General features: G+C 42.7%; 1 protein-coding gene across 4 annotated transcripts in view; it reads right to left on the bottom strand.

The window, feature by feature from the left end:
• The window catches only part of LOC124713610 (glutamate-gated chloride channel), a 711,599-nt gene that overhangs the window by 279,525 nt on the left and 409,651 nt on the right, over positions 1-22,423 (bottom strand). For all 4 annotated transcript variants that reach the window (XM_047242962.1, XM_047242961.1, XM_047242960.1 and 1 more), the window contains exon 3: positions 244-292. The gene's annotated coding sequence lies outside the window, so the exon portion shown is untranslated. The remainder of the gene's footprint in view (positions 1-243; positions 293-22,423) is intronic.

Below are 22,423 nucleotides of genomic sequence, written 5' to 3'. Positions count from 1 at the left end.
ATTCATTCAGCTTCCATAAATATCGTAGATGAAGATGAGACTTAAATGTCTAGAGGGAAGTTTAATTATAATGCTTTAGTATAAGAACCAAATGTTATAAAATACTAATGACTGGAACGTTACCACTACGGTTTCACACAATAGCATTCAGATGCATATTCTTACAGTCAGTGCTAACTTTAGAAAGACAGCAGAACACTTTGATACGCGCTTTTTGATACTGCCAAAGTTCCATCAACTTACCAGTTAACCCTCAACTGCCGGTGACTTGCTTATGGTTCCTCGGATAGAGCTGTGAACAGAGAAACGAAAAGCTGTAGTAGCAGTCAAAAAAATTCAGAACATTAGATATGACAAAAGGAGTCAGCGTCAATAGGAGCAAGAGACATACTCATTCTGATCAAAGGTATCTGGACGCCACAGTGTAGTGCGGAATTGACCATTGGAAGTCTCGACAGGCTGGTCCGCCAATATTAAAGGAGGCGGGGAGCACTGTGTCGTCAGTAGAGAATCACTAACAGCAGAATCGGTGTGTTACGAGAGCTCAGTGACTTCGAACGTGAACCATTCATTGGATTTCACCTGTGTAAAAAATTCATCAGGGACATTTCAACCCCTCTAAAGCTGCGCAAACAGAGAACCACCACAGGTAAACCAAGACCAGGCAGTCTTTATGTACTGGGCACGTACTCACGGACAGGGAACGACACACCCCATACGAGGTGCGACAGTAAAGTAATGAGACTGATGTGAAAAAAATGATGCTTATCGTTCTAGTCAAGTTTAGTGTTGTCTCCTTCAAAGTAGTTCCTTTTCTGATTGCACACACTTTTTCCAGCGCTTCTGCCATTGATGGTAACATTTCTGGAACTCATCTTCTATAATATCCTCCAAGACCCTCGTCACAGCTTTTGGACATCTTGTGTTGTTTGAAAATGGTGACCCTTGACCGCCGTTTTGATTCTTGGAAATAGAAAAAAGCTGCACAGAGCGATATCTGGTGAATAAGGTGGCTGTGGTAGTACTGAAATTTGTTTTGAGGTTAAAAATTGCTGTACTGACAGAGCATTATGGGATGGCGCATTATCGTGATGCAGAATCCAATTATCAGCAATGTTAGCACGGACACGAAGATCTCTTTCACGAAGTCTTTCTAAAATTAATTTGTAGTAATATTGGTTAACTGTTTGTACAGGAGGCACCCACTCGTTATGTACTGTTGACATCCGTCCGTGAGGTTGATGGTCGTCCACTGCGGTCTTCATCTTCAACATTCGTTCAGCCTTCACTAAACATTTTATGCCAACGAAAAACTTGAGCTCTTGACATAACCTCCTCTCCAAAAGCCTTCTGAAGCTTACTGTAAGTTGTCGTTGCGTTTTCACCCAATTTAACGCAAAAAGAAATGGCATACCGTTGCGCAATATTGTGCGGTTCCTTTTCCATGACAAGAGACACACACATGTTAACGTATTACAGCACAACTCACGACTGAGCACTTGTATCGATGTGCCGCTTGGGCTAGAAGCAGCTTACAGACTAAGGTCAAAGATATTGTGCCTACTCAAGCCTGCCGGGTTGCCACATCTTGCAAAGAAAATCAGTCTCATTACTTTATTGTCGCATCTCATATTTACATCTGCTATAAAGTGTTAGGCTTCTCTCGATCAAATAGCGTATTTTTGCACTCCAAGAATGTCACCGTGATATCTGATAAATCCTCCACAAGTTAGCTGTTGCTCACACGTGTCAGATGAACTCTTTGCTGCCAAAGTGTGGTCTTCCCGTTTTTTTCGCAGGAGGTTCTGTTGTTTCATGATCATCTTTCTCGGATAGGGTGCTATCTCTGAGCATTTTTATTGTTACTGTCATTTTCTTCTTTTGTCTGACGGATACTATATAGCAGTTTTCCTTGTCTGGACGCCAAATAGTGAGGAAGAATTATGTGTATATACACTCCTGGAAATTGAAATAAGAACACCGTGAATTCATTGTCCCAGGAAGGGGAAACTTTATTGACACATTCCTGGGGTCAGATACATCACATGATCACACTGACAGAACCACAGGCACATAGACACAGGCAACAGAGCATGCACAATGTCGGCACTAGTACAGTGTATATCCACCTTTCGCAGCAATGCAGGCTGCTATTCTCCCATGGAGACGATCGTAGAGATGCTGGATGTAGTCCTGTGGAACGGCTTGCCATGCCATTTCCACCTGGCGCCTCAGTTGGACCAGCGTTCGTGCTGGACGTGCAGACCGCGTGAGACGACGCTTCATCCAGTCCCAAACATGCTCAATGGGGGACAGATCCGGAGATCTTGCTGGCCAGGGTAGTTGACTTACACCTTCTAGAGCACGTTGGGTGGCACGGGATACATGCGGACGTGCATTGTCCTGTTGGAACAGCAAGTTCCCTTGCCGGTCTAGGAATGGTAGAATGATGGTTTCGACGACGGTTTGGATGTACCGTGCACTATTCAGTGTCCCCTCGACGATCACCAGTGGTGTACGGCCAGTGTAGGAGATCGCTCCCCACACCATGATGGCCGGTGTTGGCCCTGTGTGCCTCGGTCGTATGCAGTCCTGATTGTGGCGCTCACCTGCACGGCGCCAAACACACATACGACCATCATTGGAACCCAGGCAGAGGCGACTCTCATCGCTGAAGACGACACGTCTCCATTCGTCCCTCCATTCACGCCTGTCGCGACACCACTGGAGGCGGGCTGCACGATGTTGGGGCGTGAGCGGAATACGGCCTAACGGTGTGCGGGACCGTAGCCCAGCTTCATGGAGACGGTTGCGAATGGTCCTCGCCGATACCCCAGGAGCAACAGTGTCCCTAATTTGCTGGGAAGTGGCGGTGCGGTCCCCTACGGCACTGCGTAGGATCCTACGGTCTTGGCGTGCATCCGTGCGTCGCTGCGGTCCGGTCCCAGGTCGACGGGCACGTGCACCTTCCGCCGACCACTGGCGACAACATCGATGTACTGTGGAGACCTCACGCCCCACGTATTGAGCAATTCGGCGGTACGTCCACCCGGCCTCCCGCATGCCCACTATACGCACTCGCTCAAAGTCCGTCAACTGCACATACGGTTCACGTCTACGCTGTCGCGGCATGCTACCAGTGTTAAAGACTGCGATGGAGCTCCGTATGCCACGGCAAACTGGCTGACACTGACGGCGGCGGTGCACAAATGCTGCGCAGCTAGCGCCATTCGACGGCCAACACCGCGGTTCTTGGTGTGTCCGCTGTGCCGTGCGTGTGATCATTGCTTGTACAGCCCTCTCGCAGTGTCCGGAACAAGTATGGTGGGTCTGACACACCGGTGTCAATGTGTTCTTTTTTCCATTTCCAGGAGTGTATTTCGAGGCTCTGGTAAGCCATATTTTGAATTTTCCTTTGAGTAAATAGTAAGTTCTTAATACAAACACAGCATGCCGCAGTCTTTATTTGTATTAAATCCCGCATATTTTATGGTTATATAAAAAAGATACAGACAAATCCCAAATATTTGCTTGTAACGTTGACATTTTCTTCAAGCAAAGCAAGCATAGCGCTCTAGTGTCGTTTCAAAGTAACAAGAAATGTTGCAACCTGAAAGGAAATGAAGGTACAGATATAGAGATGTAAAGGCAGATAAATAATTAGAAATATTATAAAAGGCAGAAATGTTGATACTCATATGACGGATCTAAAACCAATTTAGCTGAAATCATTGGTCTCGAAAGATCCACATATTCACCACCAACATAAACAGGACTGTTACATAAGAACACAATTCGCACCCTCAGCTCTGTAGCTGTTACACCGTCTGCCAAAAATGTATCAGTTTACATGGAATCTTTCATGGTTTAAAGCTTTCTATCACGGTAGAATGCCTCACAGTTATGAATCTGCTGAAGATGTTCGCATTTTTATCTTTCTCTAGCTCTCTAGAGCATGATAATGAAGTACCGCTTAACCGGACGTTGTCGGTTCGAAATCAGTGTAAAAAGAAATTTTCATCAATATTATTTTGTCCACAGTGGGGAGAGACGTAGCAGCATGTTCTAATTATGATCTGAGCGCTGCTATCTTTCAGGTTTAATCACTATATTCTCCTCGGCGTCTGACATTTAATGCTGATGTGTTCGTCAGAGTGGTGCTATCTGATAGTAGTAGGCTTTGGGTCGGCAGCAAGTCCCACAATCTCCCTCCTTTCTGCCATATCCACTGCAAACCACAATTGTGACGGTACAATGCACCCTTATTCACATCACTCACTCACATTACTTCGTGAAGAAAAGCTGTAGTAGTGTCCGAATGAAGGAAACTTTTGCAATTATGGAGCTGAACATACCCGTCCGGGTCTATCAACTAAAAATGCCATCTGACTTTAACTTAGAAACCTGTCTTTAATTCATTAGAGCAGCAATTTTCCTCTAACAAACGGTTGAGTTTTGGTACCATCCAAAAAACTGACAGTGTAGAAACATGAATTACGCAAAAATTGATACTTCTATGAATTGTTGTTTAGATAAATCTCTTATGAACCGCGAACAACACGATAAGCTCTGCAAAAGCTTCAGCTCTCCTCACATTCTACTATACTATACAATTATACGAAAAAGAACCCAGCATTCAAAGATAAATCTTCGCTGAGAGATGTCAGTAAACTTTGAAAACAGGACGTTATAATGTTATCACTTTTTGCGAGTTTTTTTTCAGAATTTCTTGCTAGAGATTGTGAATTTATATTTTGTCCACGATGATGGTGGAAATTAAGTAAAATACTAAGTAGTCAGGACTGATGACCTCAGATGTTAAGTCCCATAGTGCTTGGAACCATTTTAACTAAGCAGTCAGTTATGGAAACCAATAACAGGCAATTAAGGATTCTTAGGAATGGTACAGGCCTACAGGTACTTTCAGTTTTCAGATGGGCAAATAACTGTATCATTTCCAGATAACTTGGTGCCGAACGACTGAATTGAAGCCAAATAACTTGTCAGACAATTCTCTCAGTGGAATACGAGAACGTACGAATGATTGTTTACTCTGCCACAAAGATTTATTATGTATATGGTTGCTAGTATTGTAGAGTACACAAACAGATCAGTATATAGGTGAATGAAAGTCACGCCGCTTTCATTTCCATTTTAATTATTAAATGTGTGTTATCACGTTCCTCTTTTTCCCGTTTACCAAATCAAATGGCTCCAAGCACTATGGGACTTAACATCAGAGGTCATCAGTCCACTAGACTTAGAACTACTTAAACCTAACTAACCTAACGAGGCAGGATTCGAACCTGCGACCGTAGCAGCCGCGCCCGTTTACAACATATTTCTGTCTTGCCCATTGCTGCTAGTGGACGTAATCAAAACCTCCCTTCTAATAATTACTGTTTATTGTTGTATTTATCATGAAATAATGTAAACTGTGTATAGTTTTTACCTGTACTATTGTTATTTTTTATTCCAAAATTTAGTATAACATGCTCATCATAATATATTCATGTAAAATATGTAGAATGCTTGGGTAGATAGAAGAGAGGGTCTGATGGCCCTAATCTTGAGAAATTATACAGGATTATTTTTTTCCAACGTCTACGAACTCTAGGAATTGATCGACGAGAGGATACGGAACTAAAAAGATCTACTGAAGTTATGTCCGGAAATGCATGGTTTCCACGCTAAAGACCATTTATTCAATCATGTTTGTTAAAGAGGCTTCGGTCTAATACACGCTGTACCATGCAATCACAGTTACAGACAGTATGCATGGTTTCCCCATAGAGGGTGCTACTCTTCCTCACAATTCGTGCCCTAGTTCCCTCTCCTGCCGTAGTAATTGGTAATGTTGTGTCCGATTCACTTCTCTTGCTGACTCACCTTGTATTGGATGTGATACAGCGTTGTACACAATACTTCCGCATTCAAATCGAGAGCTTGCCGACGTGGTGTTTACTTACGAAAAGGTAAATGGCAACGGGCGGCGGGCAGCAATAGAGACCTTTCCCTGCCGAAAACAACCACAGCGTTCTACGTTTGCAACGGCGTTGCGCCGTTTTCTGAGACAGGATCGTTTCAGGAAGCAGGAAATCATGAAGGACGTACACGAAATGTTCGCACAGCAGACTCGGAGGAAAATGTTATTAACACTATGGAAGGCGACCGCCGTGTCTGTACCAGTCAGTTGGACCGCCAGTACAGGGTAAGCCAGACGACCGTATGGAACATTCTCCATGACAATTGTTGCTACCCTTCCCACTTACAGCGTATGCAGGGCTTACTAGTGACAGACTTCCCACATCGGGAGCAGTTTTGTCTCCGGTTCCTTCACCAAGCAACCACAATTCTGGGATTTGTGTCATCCATCCTATTCACAGATGACGCTACTTGCAAGCGGAGTGGTATATTCAACTTCCATAACAGTCATCTGTGGATGACAGCGAATCATCAGCATCGGTGCAGCCGGAATGTTCGGGCCTGGATAATCGGCAACTGTATTTTGGGCCCAGTCTTCCTTCCACGTCGCCTAACAGGCTGGAACTACAGGCGTTTCTTGCATGTGACTTTTCCTACCCTGCTGGAAGAAATGCCATTGATGATTCTTAGGATTATGTGGCTGCTACATTATGGTGCTCCAGCCGACGTCGCGTAACGTCTGGACACATTTCAATCGTGTCTTGACTTACCGATGTATAAGACGAGGGGGTCCAACCGCATGGCCTGTTCATTCACCAGATCTCAACCCGTACCATTCTTGATTATGGGGCCGTCTCAGAAGTATCGTGTAAGCAGAGCCCATTGCAGATGCGGAGACATTGGAGCAGAGTATTCATGCTGCTTTTGACACTGTTCGGATGCAGTCTGGCCAATGTGAACGTATGAGACAGAGCATGCTACGCCGCGAACACGTATGCATTGAGGCACATGGAAAACATTTTCCATGGCATCAATGGCATTTCTTCCAGCAGGGTAGGAAAAGTCACATGCAAGAAACTGTGGCTGCATGGTACAGCGCGTATTAGACTGCTGTCTCTGTAACAATGTATGACTGAATGAATGATCTCTAGCATGGAAACCATGCATTTCCGGGCATAAGTTCATTAGACCTTTTTTGTTCCGTATCCTCTCATAGATCAGTCCCTAGAGTTTGTACACGATGGGAAAAAATCACGCTGTATAAATCAATAAATAATAAAAAATAAATATCACATTTAGTGGGGGTAGGAAACAATAATGCAGGCGACTTAACCTTGATGTAAGTGGGTCCAACATGATGGAACCTAAACTGACTTTATAAATATTGATCATGAACACCCATGTCAGACGTTCTGTGAAAGATGGGTGGCAAGAGAAGGCAGAGTTTTGTTACCAGCTCATACAACTGATCTGAACCGTTCTGATTTGTTCATGTGGAGTCATGCGAAAACTTTTCTGTATGAGCCACGCTTCGGAACTGAACGGGTTCTAAAAGCAAGAATTATCTCTGGCTGTCAAACTGATCTACCAACACCAGCGGTGTTCGAAAGAGTATGATGAAACTTTGTGTGACAATGTTGTCAGGACTGCGTAGAAGATGCAGGGCGCCACTGTTGTGAGTCTAGCACATTGAGCATGTTGCACAAATAAGAAAAATTATCACAAACGTATGCCTACTTGGCTTTTTATCATCAGAAGAGTCGGCCGCTGTGGCCGAGCGTTTCTAGGCGCTTTAGTCCGGAACCGCGCTGCTGCTACGGTCGCAGGTTCGAATCCTGCCTCGGGCGTGGATGTGTGTGACGTCCTTAGGTTAGTTAGGTTTAAGTAGTTCTAAGTTCTAGGGGACTGATGACCTCAGACGCTAACTCCCATAGTGCTTAGAGCCGTTAGAACCATCATCAGAAGATCAATGGTAAATAAACAATATTCTGCTTTTCGCTCATACCCTTAGACTGATTCCTTGGAACAAGATTTCCTTATCTTAAGCTAGCGTACTGTATTTTCCCCTTATCCACCATCACACCGTTACTGGCAGTTCGTATCATTTCAAGGAAAGACCCAGCATATCGACTATGAGTGCACCGCAGCAGTAGTCATTGTCGCGTGGCGGAGAGAGTGGGGGAACAATGGGATGACAGGAGGGGGCGTGGGAGGGGGGTTGCTAGAGGACGGGACGAGAGCAGTGGTTCGATGACCCAGTGCCAATGTCTTGCGTCGGCGCCTGGCTCCATCCACAGGCTTACGTTAGCAGCCTCACACGTTTGTGGGACGGGACTGACTTACCTGCAACTTCTAAAGTTCGACACAACTCAGCAGTTACGGTCTTTCCGGATGTGACTTGCTTTATGGTTTACCATTGTCAGATGACTGACAAGTTAGTACATTTCTGAACTAGGGTCTTTCCTGAAACTAACTCATTAATAAAAGAACAGTTAACTGAAAAAGCCCCAAGTTTTTATTTGTTGACATAGTGACGTTCCTTTTTTTTCCGAACGTACAAGGTCTTGGCTATTTGCGCCGAAAGAACTTTTAACGAACTTTATAATTAGAGCCCTTCTTTAAAGTTTGAACTTGTCATTAATGATTAATTGCCGCGAAAAAGAACTTCACTTGCGTAAAAGAGCCGAAGTATGTAAGTAACCTGAAGCGCTTCTTCCTTGCGTTCATGCAGAAGAACAACCATAAATGTAGTAAAATAATTCAATTTAAATAATCAATATGACTTTGATATTCAATTAAACATAACAGTAATCGAGTATATAAATCACGCTATTCGCTGCATTATTTACCATTTCACACCTGGAGCCTGAAGCTCAGCCTGTTCCCTGATAGAAGTAAGAAAAATTGAGTGCACTTCTCATCGACAGAGTGTGAAATACGTTACACGACAATAACAAAGAGCTAGTCAAGAAGTAACGAGGAAGAAACACATCAAAAGACAAGAAAAAAGGTGGTCCAGCGGTAAAAAGCATGACTTGAAACGGCGAGATCGCGAGACAGAATCCCAATCGTACCACAAATGTTTCAGTCTTCGTCTTAACCTTCACATCCCAACGATCTGAGGAGTCGCCAGAAACGACACGTCATTCTGATTCCACGTTAAAACTGCGGGTCCTCTTTCCCTGATTGGATAACGTGGGTAGTTTAGGTACCCGCAAATCGCCGAAGTGGCGTCCTGTTGAAAGACTTACACCTGGCGATTGCCATTCAAAATTCTACAATTTCAATTACTTTCACATTTATCAACTTACACAGAACGAGGTGTCCTCAACAATTAACGGTAATTTTTTTAAAGAATTTTATTTATTCGTCTACATCAAAGGTATCCTCTTCAAGAAATTCCCATTACATATTATTCTCTTAGCAGCAATTATTTCAGTCCCCAATACCGTTCTGGGGCCCGATTTTTGGGATAGTTTTTAGCTCTCTCTGCGATGCGTTTTTAATCTTACCTATTCTTGTATGACGACTGGCATTTAAGGATTTTCTTATTGCTGGGAAGAAAAAAAACCGCATGGGACCATCTCTGGCGATTATGGAGACTAAGGCATCAATTAAATATTGTTTTTGACCAATAATACACCACCAAGCAACGAAGTACAAGATGCATTATCGTGGTGCAAAATTCATGGATCGTTTCGCCAAAAATCCACGCGTTTCTTTCGGATTGCTTCCCACATAACACTGTGGAATTTGTAAATGGTAATCCTTACCAATCGTTCGACCTCCTGACGAGAACATGGTGCATTGTGCCGTTAAAAATCGAAAAACGCAGTGAGCATAACCTTCACATTTGACCGCACTTGACTATCTTTTTCTCGGTCTTGGCGACTCAGAATGCTTCCACGGGAACCACTTAGCCTTACTTTCGACGTTATATCCGTAAACTCACGTTTCATCACCTGTCATGACACGTTTCAATAGTTATGAAGCGCTGTTTATTTTGTCTAGAGACTCCGAACCGAGTTTCATTCAACGCTGCTTTTATTCGAAATTCAACAATTTTGGAACAATTTCTAACGTCACGACTTTCACACCCAAAACATCGGTAAACATTTCGTAGCATGAGCCAGATGATACCAACACCAACAGCGACTTCTCTGACTGTGATTCGGCGTTCGTCCACAACCATTTCTTTCAGTTTTTCCACGATTTCTTCGGTTGAAGATGGGGAATCCTGGGTCTCGTCGTCTTCATGGGCTTTATCGGGACGCTTATACCACTCGAAAAGCTTGATTTTACTCATAACAGACTCACCAAATCCAATGTTTAACATTTTCAAAATTATGCTGCACTTTACTCCATTCTTACGGCAAAATATGATACGAATTCTCCAATCAGTTTCTTACGTCATAAATAATCGCTGATACTACCAAAACACATACAATCTTTTTGAAAACATACCAAATATCCGCTGTGGAGAACAATGTACAGATACTTTTCAGGTGTATTTACCAACACAATGAAAAAGATCGTGCGAATCGGACTAATTCAACGCGTGAAATGACAGAATTTTCGTTACTTTTAGAACACACCTTGTACAAGAGACTTCGTTATCAATACATTTTCACGTGTTTGCTTCACAGTGAAATTTCCGGAACAATGTAGTGAAGGGATATGAAAATTATCATCACATCCCGCTGAGCATCATAAGCAAAATTGTTGAATCAGCAACAGCAGCGGCACATATTTCTATGCTAAAATGATGCCAACAGAAATTCAACTGATTTGGTGAGTTCATGGAGCCCAAAATCTCTGAGAAAAAAGGCCCAGTTTCAGAAAAAAGGAAACAGAAATGGTATACCAACTTGTAAAAGATATTCATTATAAATTATCAGAATCCATCAGTATTATGATATACAATACCACAGAAGTAACTGAAAGCTCAGTATGCATAGCACTTCAAAATCAAAAAAGAAAGTTCTGACAGAATAACCAAAAGTCTATGAAAAGAAGATTCTGAGAAACATCGTGAGCGTATTCAAAGAGAACCACCATTACTGGAATAGACACAACTAATGTCCAGGAGAAGAAAATATGAGAGTGTGCTGAAAAGTAATGCTGCCGAATTTTTCATCTGAAAACTCTTAAAGCTTTTAAAATTAAAAAAAAACGTTATTCATATTCACATGTTTATTCTTCAGGTCTACATATTTATTTGTCATGGTAAGTTACCCTAAAGACGAAACATATTTCTCCCAACGGGAAGCCAATGTGTTGATATCGTCGCTGTAGAATACTTCACTTTGTTGACGGAGGCTCAACCTCACATCTGCTTGCACCGCTTCATCACTATCAAAGCGAAGTCCTCGAAGTTGTTCTTTAAGTTTAGAAAACAGATGAAAACGGGTTGTGGCCTAGTCTGGACTGTAAAGAGGAGGCTCAGTGACAGTGAACCCAAAGCGTCGGATTGTTGCAGATCTCGCAGCACTCGTGTGTGGTCCGGCACTGTCATATGAAAGAGAGGGTTCTCCACGTGTGGACCAACTCATGGAATTCGAAACTCGGTTACAGTACGCTGTTTCTCACGCACCGACGACGGTACATTACACTACGTCATGTTACACGCTAAAATTCGGAGCCCTCTAGCAGAATAGGGCTGTAAATACGTAGACACTAACAATAAAGCCGTAGGATCTTAACAACGCTTGATTTATTTGAAAAACTCTAAGAGTTTTCACATAAGAAATTCGGATGCATTGGTATTCAGCATGTCCTCGTAAACATCACTCGAACGTGAAAATTTCGTTTTTGGTCTCCTGGTACGAATGAGATCAATTAAATATTTGACTATTTTTTTAATTAGAAAACCGTAGCGTTCAGATGCACCTATGAGCAGAAGTACGTGTAATAGCTCAGTACTCATTTGACAATACCTCTTTTAAATGTGCCATCTAAAGAATAAAGCTGGTGACCATAGAGTTTCCAGTAAAATTGGGTGGGAGGGGTGGAAGCGGCCTACATTTGCTGTCCGAAATTCCGCAAGAAATGACAGACGATCACATATATAATATTTATGCCTTTATACGAGGCGTGTTTTTTAAGTAAGGTCCGTCTCAACAAAAGTACACAACGAAAGGTTATTTCAAAAAAAGTAAATTTATTTTCAGAAAGTACAAACTTCACTCTATTTTTCGACATAGTTGCCAAGTTTGGTGAAATACGTGTCATACCTCTGAACCAATTTTAAAATACGCTCTTCATAAAAACTTGCTGCCTGCTCCGATAGCCAAGATTTCACTGCCGTTTTCACGTCGTCCTTATCATTGTAACGGTTGCCACTGAGGTGCTGTTTGAGGTGGAGGAACGGATGGTAATCGCTCGGTGTAAGATCAGGACTGTGGGGTGGGTGGTCTAAAATTTCCCAGCCAAAACTGTCCAATACATCGCGGGTCTGACCTGCAGCGTGAGGTCTTGCATTGTCATGGAGAAGGAGAATTCCCTTTGTCAGCATGATACGTCTTTTGTTTTGAATCGCTCTGCGTAGCTTTCTCAGGGTTTGGCAGTATGAGTCTGCATTTTTTTGATAGTGGTTCCTCGTTGCATGAAGTCGACCAACAAAACACCATGCCTATCCCAAAACACCAACGCCATGATTTTGAGCTGGGGCAGAGTCTGTTTCGCCTTCACCTTTACAGGCGAGTGTGTGTGTGTTTCCATTCCATACTTAGTTGCTTCGATTCGAGCGTAATATGCGAAACCCATGTTTCGTCTCCAGTTACGATCTGACTCAAGAATCCGTCACCTTCTTCGTGATAATGAGTCAAGAACTTCATCGCACACTCAAATCTCTGGTTTTTGTGGTCCTCTGTTAGGAGTTTCGGGACCCAACTGCAGCACAGTTTCCTAAACTTTAGGTGTTCAGAAACAATGTTGCAAAGCACTGATCTCCACACGTCAGGAAATTCGTTTGACAGACCTGTTGTTGTGAAGCGCCTGTTCTCACGAATCCTCGCTTCAACCGAAGCCACCAAATTGTCTGTAAAAAAAGAAGGGCGACTGAAGAGGTCCTCATCTTGGACGTTGTCACCGCCATCTTTGAATTCTCGTGGCCACTTACGCACTCATAACAGTATGACCGTACACTTTGCAAATCTGTCGATGAATTCCTGGAACAGACAGATTCCTTGCTGGAAAAAAGCGTATCGCTGAGTGAACCTCACACGCGAGTGATAGTCTTAAACATTTTGAAAGCACAGGACAGAACCGTACAGCTTAGCTACAGAGCTGGTACACGACGCACGCGCTCGTAGCGGTATGCGCGCGAACTACTAGTGTCTACAACAAAACGGACCTTACTTGGAAACACCGTTCGTATGTGAAAATCCATAAGAACTAGCCTGTTGCATGGCTCCATGGTAAGTGATAATCACCTGCAGGCAGCAAACATGTAGAGTGATCAGACATCGTTATGCTTTCCTGTGTCTGTAGTATCATAAATCGATACCACCCCCACTGCCGTCTCACAGTTGGCAATGGAAACACACGTTTCCGATAGACGCTGATGGCGGTGTCGAGGGGGGACAGCGGATCCAATGATGCGTGCCTGCTGAGCCACGCCTTGAGCTGCTCGCGACTACGAGGGCGCTTGCCACTGCGGTATAGGATGGTCGTAGCAGGTACAAGGTCCAGTCTCAGTCGCAGTCTTTGATAGTCTTCAGTCTTAGTCAGCCCCTGACAGTTTGCTCGTGCATTAATAGCAGGATCCTCACGCTGCACGACGCGATGTCGTTTGCTTCTTGTAATAGGTGGACGCTTTTTTTTTTTTTTTTTTCTTTAGTACAGTTTCTTCGCAATGGTTGGAGAAAGCTACAAGTAATAATCATGTTTGCTCCAGTCCAGCTTCTCTACCACGCTGTAGCTCACGTCTCCTTACTGTTGTGCACAAAGCAGTGCACAACAGCGCCCATCGCTTGGGTCACACTAGTAGCTAACGTCACTTCGAGGTAGTTTGTCGCTTGTCGCTGCTGACGTCTCAAGTTTGCAGCGTCACCGTAATTTTCCCATTCATTTTGTATTTGTAGTCTTCGGCTTGTTGCATTGTATTGACAGTGATCTATTCGCCTGAGCTCTCCTATTGTGCCTTCGTTGCGTGATTATTGTTGTTCTTGACGATATTTAAACTTTTGTTGATAACAGTTTTTGAATTAAAAGTGATTGTTTTTCGGTACACATGCGGTGAACACAGTAACCTACAAGTGCACGTGTTAAAATCATAACTATCTAGTCCCTTACTGAGCTAAGACTAGCTCTTTGCTAGGTCTGAATATGAGTCGAGACCCTATTTTATCTGCACGTGTTCGATGAAGCAAGCACACAAACAGGCGAAAGCCACTGGAGAGAGGTTGTCGGTTATTAGAATATAAACGACATGTAACAACAGATTTGAAATAGATAAGTATAAGTTATGGTGAAATCTATGTTGATTTAATTCAATCACATTTCTTTGTGGGGGACCGTAGCTGGAACAATATTTTGGAGCGTAGCTTAGTGACTGCAGTGGGGTGCACCGAGCTGGTCCTGTCAGCGTTTCCCCGGCCGATGTTGCCGAGCGGTTCTAGGCGCTACAGTTTGGAACCGCGCGACTTCTACGGTCGCAGGTTCGAATCCTGCCTCGGGCATGGATGTGTGTGATGTCCTTAGGTTAGTTATGTTTAAGTAGTTCTAACAAGGGAACCTCCCCATCGCACTCCCCTCAGATATAGTTATAAGTTGGCACAGTGGATAGACCTTGAAAAACTGAACACAGATCAATCGAGAAAACAGGAAGAAGTTGTGTGGAATTATGAAAAAACTAGGCAAAATATGCAAACTGAGTAGTCCATGCGCAAGATAGGCAACATTAAGGAGAATGTGAGCTTAGGAGCGCCATGGTCCCGTGGTTAGCGTGAGCAGCTGCGGAACGAGGGGTCCTTGGTTGAAGTTTTCCCTCGAGTGAGAAGTTTACTTTCTTTATTTTCGCAAAGTTATGATCTGCCCGTTCGTTCATTGACGTCTCTGTTCACTGTAATAAGTTTAGTGTCTGTGTTTTGCGACCGCAACGCAAAACCGTGCGATTAGTAGACGAAAGGACGTGCCTCTCCAATGGGAACCGAAAACATTTGGTCGCAAGGTTATAGGTCAACCGATTCCTCCACAGGAAAACACGTCTGATATATTCTATACGACACTGGTGACGGCTTGTGCATCACATGACAGGAATATGTTGTCGATCCACCTAACTTGTACACTTGGCGAATGGGTAAAAATGTTCTTCTACCTTGCCCGACTTAGGTTTTCTTGTGGATGTGATAATCACTCCCAAAAAAGTGATGAAAACATAAGAGTTTGTCACATAAACTGCAACAAATGAATGCAACAGTTTCACAGTCGCACAGTTTTCCCTGTGATCTGTCAAAACAGATGTTTTTAACGTTTTCAAATTTTTCTGTGTGTAGTGCGTCAAATCCTGCATATGTCAGAGCAAATCTGAACATGTCCTGGAATTTTGGAGAGCGAAGTTGTTTATGTGTGAGTGCCTGAACTTTGATAATTGTGTGCAAATAAAAAAATTAAACTTTTCACTCGAGTGAAGACTTGAACCACGGACCTCTTGCTCCGCAGCTGCTCACGCTAACCACGGGACCACAGCGCTCCTGAGCTCGCACTGTCCTTAATGTTGCCTATCTTGCACATGAACTACTCATTTTGTATATTTTGCTTATTTTTTTCATAGTCTTACACAACTTCTTCCTGTTTTCTCGATTGATCTGAGTTCAGGCCTATCCACTGTGCCAACTTATAACTAAATCTGAAGGGGGTGCCATGGAGAGGTTCCTTGTAAGTTCTAGGGGACTGATGACCTCAAATGTTACGTCCCATAGTGCTCAGATCCATTTGAATATTTTTGTCAGCGTTACGAACGATAGGTTTCGTCGTAGTAAAATAGACCTGTTGCTGCCGTCTGCCACCCAGGTAGCTCATCAGTGCACGAGGGAGGGGGGTTGTGCTGCAGGGCAGCAGTGAGATGAGGTGATAAGCAGCGGCTGGTAAGGTGTGAGGTGGCGGCAGACGGAGCGCTGCGGACGAGCAGCGGGCCGGCCGGCTGGTGACGGGTGGGGGAATTGCCTTTATTCAGCAGCGCCTGGCGGCGCGTCGAGGGCCCTCCAGCGCGCCTTCCTGCCGGCGTGCGTGCGCGCCGCGCCTTGCGGGCTGCGTGCCCAGCAGGGGCACGCCGACACGTCCACCTGCCGCGCAACCCTAGGGACGTCCAGGTTAGAGGAAGACTGCACTGTAGTTCCCTCTCTAGATTGTCGCACAGATGACAAAATCGTAGATATCGAAGTAGACGACAGAGGGATAGAAAAACAATTAAAATCGCTCAAAAAGGGAAAGGCTGCTGGACCTGATGGGATACTAGTTCGATTTTACACAGAGTACGGGAAGGAACTTGCCCCCCTTCTTGAAGCGGTGTACCGTAGGTCTCTAGAAGAGCGTAGCGTCCCGAAGGATTGGAAAAGGGCACAGGTCATCCCCGTTTTCAAGAAGAGACGTCGAACAGACGTGCAGAACTATAGACCTATATCTCTAACGTCGATCAGTTGTAGAATTTTGGAACACGTAGTATGTTCGAGTATAATGACTTTTCTGGAGACTAGGAATCTACTCTGTAGGAATCAGTATGGGTTTCGAAAAAGACGATCGTGTGAAACCCAGCTCGCGCTATTCGTTCACGAGACTCAGAGGGTTCCCAGGTAGATGTTGTGTTTCTTGACTTCCGCAAGGAGTTCGATACAGTTCCCCACGGTCGTTTAATGAACAAAGTAAGAGCATATGGACTATCGGACCAATTGTGTGATTGGATTGAAGAGGTCCTAGATAACAGAATGCAGCATGCCATTCTCAATAAAGTGTGGCGCAGGGAAGTGTCGTAGGACTGTTGCTATTCACAATATACATAAATGACCTTCTGGATAACATCGGAAGTTCACTGAGGCTTTTTTCAGATGATGCTGTGGTGTATCGAGAGGTTGTAACAATGGAAAACATTACTGAAATGTAGGAAGATCTGAACGAATTGACGCATGGTGCAGGTAATGGCAATTGAATCTCAATGCAGACAAGTTTAATGTGCTGCGAATACACAGAAAGAAAGATCCTTTATCATTTAGCTACAATATAGCGGGTCAGCAACTGGATGCAGTTAATTAGATAAATTATCTGGGAGTATGCATTAGGAGTGACTTAAAATGGAATGATCCTATAAAGTTGATCGTCGGTAAAGCAGATGCCAGACTGAGATTCATTTGAAGAATCCCAAGGAAATGCAATCCGAAAGCAAAGGAAGTAGGTTACACTACACTTGTTCGCCCACTACTTGAATACTGCTCACCAGTGTGGGATCCGTACCAGATAGGGTTGATAGAAGAGATAGAGAAGATCCAACGGAGAGCAGCGCGCTTCGTTACAGGATCATTTATTAATCGCGAAAGCATTACGGAGATGATAGTTAAACTCCAGTGGAAGACTTTGCAGGAGAGACGCTCAGTATCTCGGTACGGGCTTTTGTTTGAGTTTCGAGAACATAACTTCACCGAGGAGTCAAGCAGTATATTGCTCCCTCCTACATATATCTCGCGAAGAGACCATGAGGATAAAATCAGAAAGGTTAGAACCCACGCAGAGGCATACCGACAATCTTTCTTTCCACGAACAATACGAGACTGGAATAGAAGGGAGAACCGATAGAGGTACTCAAAGTACCCTCCGCCACACACAGTCAGGTGGCTTGCGGAGTATGGATGTAGATGTATAATAGATGTTACTAGCCAAAGAGCACCAGCAAAAGCATTCTGTCATTGCTTTCTTGAAGGAAATAACCTTGTACAGACTGAAGTAATTCCGAGAAAACGCGTAATTCCAGACGAGGCTTCGAACTTCCCCCTCCTGAAGAAAGGTTGATTCGCGAGGATGTCATAGGTCAGACTACAATCCCTTCCCTAAAACTATTATATTTCACTTTACACTTGGACAACTTTCTGTTTAAAAGACAACTTTGTGCTTAAAAGACAGAGCCCGTGTATAGGTTAGAAATACCATTTTGGCTATCTGTTACGATGATATGAAAATGGCTCCCGTCCCGAAACGAGTCACCGAGTAAATAAAAAAGAAGTTGTATTTGCAACTTTGGCTGGGTTTTCATTGCACTGCTATATTTTCTCTCATCATTTATTTTCTGCCTATTATTGCTATTCGTAAGACTTTTTTTCCGTTTGCCATTGGACAATTTTCAATTTTTTATTTTTTTTAGAACTGGCAGCAGACGCCGGTTATGCTTTCAGAAATCCGAGGCATTTTTATTCTCCTATTTATTTTTACAGTGTTCACTCACTCTTCGTTTTGATTTGCTTTATGTACACGATCATTGACTGGTTTAACCATCGCTTTGTTAATCTCAGGATACTGCATACACAACGTATTGGTCTAACTTTAGTTAATTTTCAACCTTATCTTCACAATTATTGCACCTAATTCTTCCGTTATTTGTTGAGTTTCCCTTGGATTAGAAACAAATAAAACAATTTCATCAGTAAGCTTAGGGTTTGCATTCACGTATGGAGCGCGGGAAGAATTATTGTTTAAGTGCCTCTGTGTGCACAGTAATTAATTTAATCTTGTTCTCAGGGTGCCTCTTACAAGTAAGTGGAAAACAGTCTTAGTGAAATGCCGTTGCTCTGTCTAACTCACTTCCCAAATTTAAATTTTGTTAGTTCTTAATTTCATATAAATTAAACTATAGCCTTATTTGAGATACAAAACCGCTTTCTCATTTTTCAAATGCCGTCATCATATAGACTGTCAAAATAGAGTCAAATGCTGCACAGATATTAAAGATAGAACGACAATACATACTCCTTGGTTATTTCTGTAACGTTATTCACTGCTAAGCTACCGTACCTTAATTTCGTGATAGCTCTTCTGTTTCCATATTTTTTCATTGCAACTATTAAGGTGTTGTTCTATATAATTGTCACAGTCTTCTTAGATATGGATTTTGCGAATAATATTGCACATTTAATTTTTAGAGAATCTCTTGTTAATTTGTTTTATTTTTCTTTCGGTTTATTTGCCAGCAGTACTTTTATAATACTTCCACTATGCACTGTCGATGTTACTTCCGATTATGATTGACAGTAGTCCTACACTCTAAATTTCACCTCACAGGAAGTTTTTATCCAATGGAAGTCTGGCTAGATGTTCTGTAAGATCGAATCCTATTGACTAAATGATGATTCAGAACTGAATCAGAAGCCTGTCTAAGATCAAGAATACGGAATCCATCTGTAGACGGTTATTTCTAGCCTCCTAATAGACGAAGAGGTGGTTTTGAATGTCACGTGATCTCCTATTTCAAAAACTTGTGTTTCTTTACCGCAAGTATATGCAGCATCTCCATTTCAAAAAGTTGTGTTTATTTTAACAGATGAGATTATTAGCGTAAGTAAATGCAGCATCATATCCGAGGTGAATTGACGTCCACTGTTCAAATGACGCATAGAGGATCTGAATAAAAGGCTTGGTGCTTCTGTAACGACCTTCGTTGTAGATTTTTCTACCAGTCCTGTAGGAGGCGGACTTCTCATTACCACGGATAGCCTAGGCATACGCCACTCATATCTCAAACGAGCCAGAGATTGCATAGATGTAAGGGGCTAAATCTCCTGTTTTAAAATAAAGATATGGTGGGTGTAACATCGATATTCTAAACTGAATTTGTTGTTAATTTCTGAAAAGAATACAATAATGGACCGCAAACAAGTCGCAGAGAACGTGAATATTAAATAGATGGTAGCCAAATGTCTAAACTTGGACAATGACGTCACAGACATGAAATCCTTCCAAAAAAATATTCACGTTCATCTAGTACTACGCACTAACATCCAGACGAAATCGGAGAAAGAAATACGTAACACCTAAGTGAGGTATAATGGATTACCAGCAAGATCGATTAAATTTTCATGGAGTTAGAGGCAGGTATACTGTGCAGCCGTATTTACAAGGTACTTTATATTCGAGATCCAAGAAGAAAAAACATAGCTCATGGCTTTACTATACGGATTAAACTGTGGCGGAAAAGCACGAAAATACTTGATGTACCTATTACGACATTACGATACCGTTTAGTGTACCTACCAGTCCAAAAAGTTTCGGGATTTGAAGCATAAGAAAATAAAAAACATTAAGATGGTGGTTTTAATGCTGCAGGTGTTCTATATAATCTCGCCCCACATGCGTAACACACACAGAATGTTCATATAAGTAAGTGAAACTGTCAAAGAAGAAGTTCTTTACGATGTTTTTCAACTCACGCGTTCTATTGGTTTGAATGTCAGTTATGTCGTCAAAGCGTTCATATGAATTTCGTCGTTTTGTGACAGATTCGTATTGGTAACACCAAGTATCGTCATCTTTGATGATTTTTTCCAGAAAAGAATTATCGGTGTCGCGGTAGGGGTCCACATGTTGTCGTCTTCGTTCGGGATTCAAGGTGTGCGGTACAAGCTTTGCACGCACTTCTCTCTTCTTCAAAACATTTTGGAGAATCTCTTGGATACTTGATGTAGAGACGTTCAGTTCGTTGCTCCACTGCGATTTGTGTCACAGAAACGTTGACATACACGCATGTCCGCTACTTAACACTGCCCGTTCACAACTGACTTGTCGGGTGCACATCGGCAGAATACAGTTTTTAGTTCAAGTGTCACGGTAGTTACTGCGCAGGGGCCACTAGTACGCCACAAATTAAACCAGTATCGGAACTTCTCGGACGGAGAGTTTACCTGCAACGGTTCATATGGGCAGGGGCCGGGGTATAATGGTCCTGAATGTGGACTGTTTGCGTCTGGCACACAGAATTAGAGCCGTGGGAAATCAAATTGGCAAAGTGAGCTAATTTCGATGGCGTTATGCATGACCGGATCTTCGACAGATTAGAAACCTACAGTGCTCAAAACAAGATGGATCAGGCCTCGTGTGTGGCCGGTGCGTTCATTCCGCATCTCCTGGAAATATTTTAGGACAGAGGAAACATTCAGCTGCAGTACGGACATGTCACTCACATGCCATGCATGACCCACCGTCAGGATTGCTATACTGGCTTAGTAGTCTGAAGTCCAAAAAGAACAGTACGTGTTCTCACTAGCAGCCTTACATAAGCCTCTGGGTGACATGTCTCCCGTGAGAATGTCTATCTCGCCTTCGAGAGGCTGCTCTTCAAGCCGCAGAGGCACTGCATTCCTCAGGGAATGCCACAGTGAGTGGCCTCAGAGACGTCAAGGTTGTCTCGTCATCACAGATGTCTCGCGACTTAGCCTGGAGAGTGAGTCTCGCCATCTATTCGTCTCGTGTGCCTGGGAAACTTTACATCGGGCATGGGACGCTCTACGTCGAGGAATTCCAGTCTTGAAACCTGTAGACGTTCAAGCCTTAAATTGTGAAACTGTACAATCACTTTTATGTATATACTATTAGAGTTGAATCACGCATGAAGTATCGCGAATTTTATCATGATAACTAATTCTTCCGTCGGTTCTTCGTAGAACAACATTATAAAAAAATTAAACGCATATTCTGCTTGTGTTCTACGGAGTTAATGTATTGCGTTAATTGGTTTTCTGCTTACAAGGCCATCATCAGAAATTAACTGATTAATGCCGCCAAAGAAGTTACAATGTTTATAAATAACATTAGAAAAGATGTTACACGTCTAGAGTGAGGCACAAACACACTGTAAATGATATCTTTGAAGGTGTGGTGGTACTGACATTTAAAAATTATGGTTCACCTTTCTATATTTTAAATTGCGGCACTACCACGTTGTTAAACATGACATTTACCGTGTGTTCCCTCATATTCCTCCATTTTCCTGTATTTAGTCATAACTATTTATCTTATTGTGATTATTTATGTACTCCATATTATCTGTTGTACTAACTGTCAATTCTTTCTTTTAATTCATTTCTGCAGCGATTTCCACATTTAACACCCCCTGATGTAGTCTTGTCAAGTACTAATTTTATCTTATGTTATTGGGTTTGTTTATTAACGTAAACTGTTATTTACGCACGGTTTTTCTAATGAAATGTTGATGATTTTACTGTTTGCTCTCTTCATATTTATTTATTGTTCAATGTTTTACCTTTTAAATTGCATTACCAAGAGACAGTGTCTCAATCAAGATATGTAACATCTTGTCCAGTGTAGTTTATAAAAATTGTAATTTTTTGGCGACAATAGTCACTTAACGTCTGAATGACGCCCAAGTAAGTTGGAAACCGGTTAAAGCAATAAATTAATCTTGTAGAACATAAGTAACGTAGTGCTTTTCGTTTATTATCGCGAATCTGTTAATGTGACCTCAATTCCCATGAAAAAAAGGTTGGTTGAGCTTATTTCTGGA

The sequence above is a fragment of the Schistocerca piceifrons genome, chromosome 1 (assembly GCF_021461385.2).
Source record: "Schistocerca piceifrons isolate TAMUIC-IGC-003096 chromosome 1, iqSchPice1.1, whole genome shotgun sequence".
Classification (NCBI taxonomy): domain Eukaryota; kingdom Metazoa; phylum Arthropoda; class Insecta; order Orthoptera; family Acrididae; genus Schistocerca; species Schistocerca piceifrons.
The sequence above is the reverse complement of the archived record's forward strand: the minus strand, read 5'-3'. Positions and strand labels throughout refer to the sequence as shown.